Source organism: Mustela nigripes, chromosome 13 (assembly GCF_022355385.1).
Source record: "Mustela nigripes isolate SB6536 chromosome 13, MUSNIG.SB6536, whole genome shotgun sequence".
Taxonomy (NCBI): domain Eukaryota; kingdom Metazoa; phylum Chordata; class Mammalia; order Carnivora; family Mustelidae; genus Mustela; species Mustela nigripes.
In genome coordinates, this window is record NC_081569.1 from 5187799 (window position 1) to 5193798 (window position 6000).

The following is a 6000-nucleotide window of genomic DNA, read 5'->3' on the forward strand; positions in this document are numbered from 1 at the left end:
TGTTTTGTTTTAAGATTTTACTTTTAAGTAATCTCTACCCCCAACGTGGGGCTCGAACTCCCAACCCCCAGATCAAGAGTCACACGCTCTACTGACCGAAGCCACCAGGAGCCCCATACATTGGTGTTTCGGGTTAGAAGTCAAAGACAGAGTTTCTCACTGAGGTGAAGAAAGCAGTACTGCTCACCCTCTTACTGTGACTACAGATGGAATGCTACCTGGTGATCAGGGGCAGTCTGCCACTCCGAAATGCAATGGGGTCCACTCTTACAGTGAGTGAGACAGGAGGGAAATGAGAGATTGGAACAAAAGTCCAGTGAAATCATAGAAGCAAGACTCATCTGACTAGCAAACGAGGGTGCTTTGCCCCACAGGCTGACGAGGAATAGAGGTCCTCCAGGTGCTTCACAATTGACCCCACGCTCCATGCCCCCCTGGCTACGACCGTGCCAGCCAATGTCATGGATGTGGCGGAGGAAGATATAAAGATAAGTTAGGGCTTGTGCAGTGGGTCTTCACGGTTATACTGAAATGGCAGCCTATCCAAGATGAACTGTCATCTGACGGGCATCCTCAGATCGTGCTGGGAGAGGCTACCCTTTCCTTTCAGTGCTCAGGAACCAGCATTCATAATGGAGACCACGAGTGTCCAGATAACAAAAAGTCATCCGAAGTCAGCTCGAACGTTTGCTGAACACTACCAGGCTGCAGGAGAAATGGGAGTCTTCTCTTGCTCTCTGAGGATGTCTCCGGGAAACTATTCAGCTACCGCATGATAATTTTTCCAGAATGGAAGCCTTGGCAAAGGCCAAGATAATGCACCCCAGGCCAAGGCTGGGGGTAGAAACCAGGCCATCTGGACCTGACTATTGTGCCAGGGGTTCCCGGAAGAGGAAAGTGATATTCTTACTGTGACCAAAAAAAAAAAAATCTTTCTGGTTATCATGTCCTGGGACAGTCAATGGGACTTAATCACGTGGGCCATAACTGCGCCAGCTTTGCCATGTCCTCTGAACAGACAGGAGAGACACCAAAAAAAAGCCCTGACCCTCCCGCTGAAGTTTGTGCTGTTCAGACTACAGTTGGACCCAACACTTTCTGCGCTATCCTAGACCCCTTTCATAGACAAATTGGGGCTAGTTTGGAGGCCAAGATCCTTTTATCCCCAGGGGAGACCAGAGGCCCTATGTAGTGGCCAGGGTGAATTAGAAAACTGAGAACGATGAAAATTCCCAAAGCCTCTCAGGCCTCCCGTGGGCCACTGTGATATCAGGGCATACCCACAGGCGTGGCTGAGAGCTCACCCTTACTAGATTTGGACAAATTGAACACTGGACTGCTGTAGTTCTGGAGCAGGCCCTTTTGAGCCATCACACACCCAAGTGGTTGTAACTAATACTGTTGAATGTATTGTGGGAGCAGAAGTTTTGAGTGTGTGTGTTAACGTCTCTTGATTGTAAGCGATGTTCCCAAAGGGGAAATGTCACGATTAGGATTGTGGTCATTAGGATAGCTACAAGTGGTCACCCTGAAGCAGAGCAGGACAGGGGGATGAGGAAGGGAGCTACTGTCTTGACGAAGGAGCTAGTAGATTTAAGGGAGCTCAAGGACCTGATATCTCCTTATAATAGTTCTGAGTGGCCACTAACAAAGGCCAGTTGCCTGTGGTGCCTCAAAGATTATTACAAGTCCCAGAGCTCATGGCACAGACTGAAGAAGACACCTGGGTGTGGTGGGAGACTTTGCTTGCTAATGCCTTTTTTAGCATCCCATTAGATCCAAAGGATGAAAAATCATCTTGCCTTCATTGGCTTGGGTTGCAGTACACCTTTCCAGTGATGCCACAGGACTAGCTGAATTCTGTGATTTGCTACCAGTCCTAACTCCTGTAGGAAGAGCCTTGTGACAACAGATTACGGGAACACGTGTCCCTGTTCACAACCCACAGAAAGCATGGTGGTTATCTCACGTGTCCACTTGGCTGAGCTGTAGTGCCCAGGTACATGGTCAGACATTATTCTGGATGTTGCTGTGAAGGCGTTTTTAGTTGTGATTAACATTTAAGTTGATGGTCTTTTAGGAAAGCAAATCTCCCCCCATATTGTGGGTAGACCTCATCGAATCAGCCGAAACCCTGCAGAGAACGAGACTGGGAGCAGTCAAGAGGGAAGTCTGCAGCAGAAGGCTTTTGGACTTGAATGGCTCTTCCCTGGGTCTCCCACTTCCCAGCTTTCAGACTTAAAGTGTAGCATTAACTCGTCTCTGGGTCTCCAGCCTGCTGGTCTACCCTCCAGACTTTTGACTTGCCAGCTTCCATTGTTGCAGGAGCTTATTCCTTTAAAACACACATGCAGGGCGCCTGGGTGGCTCAGTGGGTTAAGCCGCTGCCTTCGGCTCAGGTCATGATCTCAGGGTGCTGGGATCGAGTCCCACATCGGGCTCTCTGCTCAGCAGGGAGCCTGCTTCCTCCTCTCTCTCTGCCTGCCTCTCTGCCTGCTTGTGATCTCTCTCTGTCAAATAAATAAATAAAATCTTTAAAAAAAAAAAAAATAAAAAAAAAATAAAACACACATGCATCCATACATCCAACTGGTTCTTCTCTGGAGACTCTTGACTAAAACAGGCTACCCACGGAAAAAGGACACTTTGACCATGAACATCAGTTGAACCAACAAGCTGTTTAGACCCATACTAAGTAAGAACTATAGCCACCTGGATTGATGATCACACAGGACATGGCCGGCTGTCTGTAACCCAGGGCTCGGCTGATACCCCTGGACTATCGGCCAGTGCGTGTGGCCTAAGATGCCTACACTACAAGCTACACAGTGGAGTGACAGAACTCTGGGGCATGTAGTCTGGGGCACTGAACCTGGCTGGTTGTGACAAAGAGACTAGATGGGTCTCCTGCTTTCTGCTCAGAGGTACTCCTGGGCCATGACTGCTATCAGCAGCTTTTTCGAGATATGGACAGCAATTCCTGTCCGCACGGTAGATGTGGGGCGTGCCATTCAAAGACTCCTAAATGCGTGGGGTTACACATAAGGGTTCTCCAAACATCCAATCAGACAGTGGTGCTTTCGTGCCCAAGAGCACTCAGCCGTGGTAACTACTCGCAGCGTTCCCCGGACGTTTCATGCCCTGTATCACTGACAGGTAGCAGGTGCCAACAAAAGACGGAATGTGCCCTTAAAGGAAAAACTAAAAAAAGGTAAGTAGATGACCGACCCTCAGCTCCCAATAGAGTGCACCCTTGAGATGAAGCAGTGTGATTTCTGAACATGGCAATTCCAGGAAAGGGCGGTTCTCATCCAGATAGTGTTTAACTATAAGGTTGAGAGGAAGAAAAGAGGCCTTGACTCACTGTAAGAGACCCAAACCCCATATTTAGTTCCCTTTACTCTTTCTTCTCCCTTCTCATCCCTACCTCCAGGAAACCAGGCTCCTGGGCCCTACAGCAGCAAAAAAGAGTCAGGGGTGAGAGAGTCTAACCTAGTGCTTCTCCTGCTGCCCTGGTTATGCCTGAGGACATTAGGCCTCTACTGGCCTGCCAGACACAAACCAGTCTAAAGTCTGTAGCACAAGTGGTGATGGACAATCCTTTTGCTCTGGGCTTTGTGCTGGCCAGTCAAGGCAGCATATTCACGGCTCCCAACAACTCTTGCTTCACTCGAATTAATGAATAAGGAAAAATGGAGTTATCTATCTTTCGACTTACAAACAGGGTGGCTCTAAGGTTGATCCCAAAGGCATCTGGGACATCATGGTTTGGCTCTAAGGAGGGAGCCTGGCTGTGGTCTGTCCTCCACGTGGGCCCAATCACTCTACCCAGAGGCACAGCTGCGGTCACTGTCATCTGATGTTAAGACAAACAGAATTTGGTCCAAGCTTCCATCAGCACAACTAGCTCTCTGATGGAGTGGCTATGCTCCTGCAAAGAATTCTTGGCTGGATACGTGAAAGGCTGGGGCGGCAGGAAGTAGAGCGGCAGGCAGCACAGAGCCCTGATGCCCTTGCCCAGCGCCTGAGAGGCCACGAAGGTGAGGCTTGACCACAGAAGCACCCAAGTCTTGGCAGAACGTTTTCTTTTCTTTTCTTTAATTTCTTTCTTTTTTTAAGATTTTATTTATTTATTTGACAGAGAGAGAGAGAGATCACAAGTAGGCAGAGAGGCAGGCAGAGGGAGAGGGGGAAGCAGGCTCCCCGCTGAGCAGAGAGCCTGATGCGGGGATAGATCCCAGGACCCTGAGATCATGACCTGAGCCAAAGGCAGAGGCTTAACCCACTGAGCACCCAGGCACCCAGCAGAATGCTTTCTGATTCCGCCTGGAGCCAGAGGACAGAAGCAGCCTGACAGTGTGGGGACACTGCCACCAGGCCCTCTCTCATCCCTCCTCCTAGCTCATCTGTGGGGCTTTCCACAAGGCCCCTCCCTCCATGTCAAGGGCAGCTGCAGGCCGTGAAAACGGCTCGATTGTTGCTGAGTTGGCTCCCTAGCCACGGAGAGACCTACGTCCTCATTGCTGATCACACCGTCCCCAGTTCACTCTTGTCCTCTTACTTGGGAAAGCTGACACCACGCTGGTCTTGCTTTTGCTGTCTGTGTGAGTAGAAAGCTATGTGGATCCGTGGGGGTGGGGGGGTTGTCCTTACTGGCTGAGGCTAGGGAAATGCGGCAGGCTCACCTAGCAGCTTCCGCAGTGACCCTTGTGGTCTGTTACCCACCATGCTGTGCTTAGGGACTGCTTGACCTCTTAACAGGATCATTTTGGGGGTGATGGGAATGTTCTGTTTTGATTGGAGTGGGGATTATCCTTGTGCATATATTTATCAAAACTGATTAAACTGTATACACTTAAGACTTGTGCCATCATGGGGCGCCTGGGTGGCTCAGTGGGTTAAAGCCTCTGCCTTCGGCTTGAGTCATGATCTCAGGGTCCTGGGATCCAGCCCTGCATTGGGCTCTCTGTTCCGTGGGGAGCCTGCCTCCCCCTCTCTCTCTGTCTGCCTGTCTGCCTACTTGTGATCTTTCTCTGTTAAATAAATAAATAATTTCTTAAAAAAAAAAAAAAAAAGACTTGGGCCATCAACTGTGAATTAGATGTCAAATTTTTAAAAACCACCAAAAAAAACAAAAAACAAGCCAACAGCCACCAGGGAACAAATAAAAGCTTTTGAAAATTATGATTGCCAAAATGAAAAATCCAGTAGAGGGCTGGAAGATAAATTTACCTGAACACAGGGCAAAACACAGAGGCCTAGGGAACCATGAACCTAGCCTAGGTCTAACACCCTAGTACCGGGCCTTTCGGTTTGTAAATAAACCTAGAGGAATGTTTGTGGTGATAAAAGAGATATGAGTTAAAACAATGAGATGACAGTTTAAGTAATAATTGTTTTTTTTAAACTGTGTAAGCAATATTCAACAGTTTGTCACTGATAGCACAATCCTTTGGGGGAACAACAGATCTCCAAGTAGGCTCACACAGGTCTCTATCTTTAAGGCCCAGGTAATCTCACTGCTGCGAATCTGTCCGAAGGTAACACTCTACGAAGAAAAATGTGGAATTCAGGAAGATGTTCACTGCGTATGTTTATGACGCTGCAAAATTATGAACCACCCAGACGCCCGGTGAAAGAAGAACCACCAGGAAGACGGTGTCTTACCGACGGGGTGGCAAGCACGGAAAGGGATCGTGATCAACGCACGTGTGGGGAGGAGCAGCACCCCTTGGCCTGAGAAGCGTAGCCGCATCCAGTCAAGGCGGCCCGGCGCAGAACAGGGCGCGCTCGGAAAATGGGCTTCACCGCTCGGCGGCTGAAATGGAGGAACGTTTCCCCTGCTGCTTGGCAATGCGCGGACGCTAGTAAGATCCAGAAAATAAAGTTGCGCGCCCCTCGCGCAGGTTCCGCAGCGCGCCCAGGCCCGGCCCGGGCTGCGGCTGCGCACTGCGGCCCCACTGCCGGTCCCCGGGCGGCGGCGGGGAGCGCGCGGGAGGG

The 6000-nt window shown here is 49.8% G+C and overlaps 1 long non-coding RNA gene across 1 annotated transcript; it reads right to left on the reverse strand.

Moving 5' to 3' along the window:
• Positions 1-5361: 5361 nt before the first annotated feature.
• On the reverse strand, positions 5362-5950 carry LOC132029073 (uncharacterized). Its single transcript, XR_009407687.1, has 2 exons — positions 5668-5950; positions 5362-5548 (listed from the first exon to the last, which is right to left on the reverse strand). It is a non-coding gene; the product is annotated as an uncharacterized LOC132029073 (long non-coding RNA).
• Between the last annotated feature and the right edge of the window lie 50 nt (positions 5951-6000).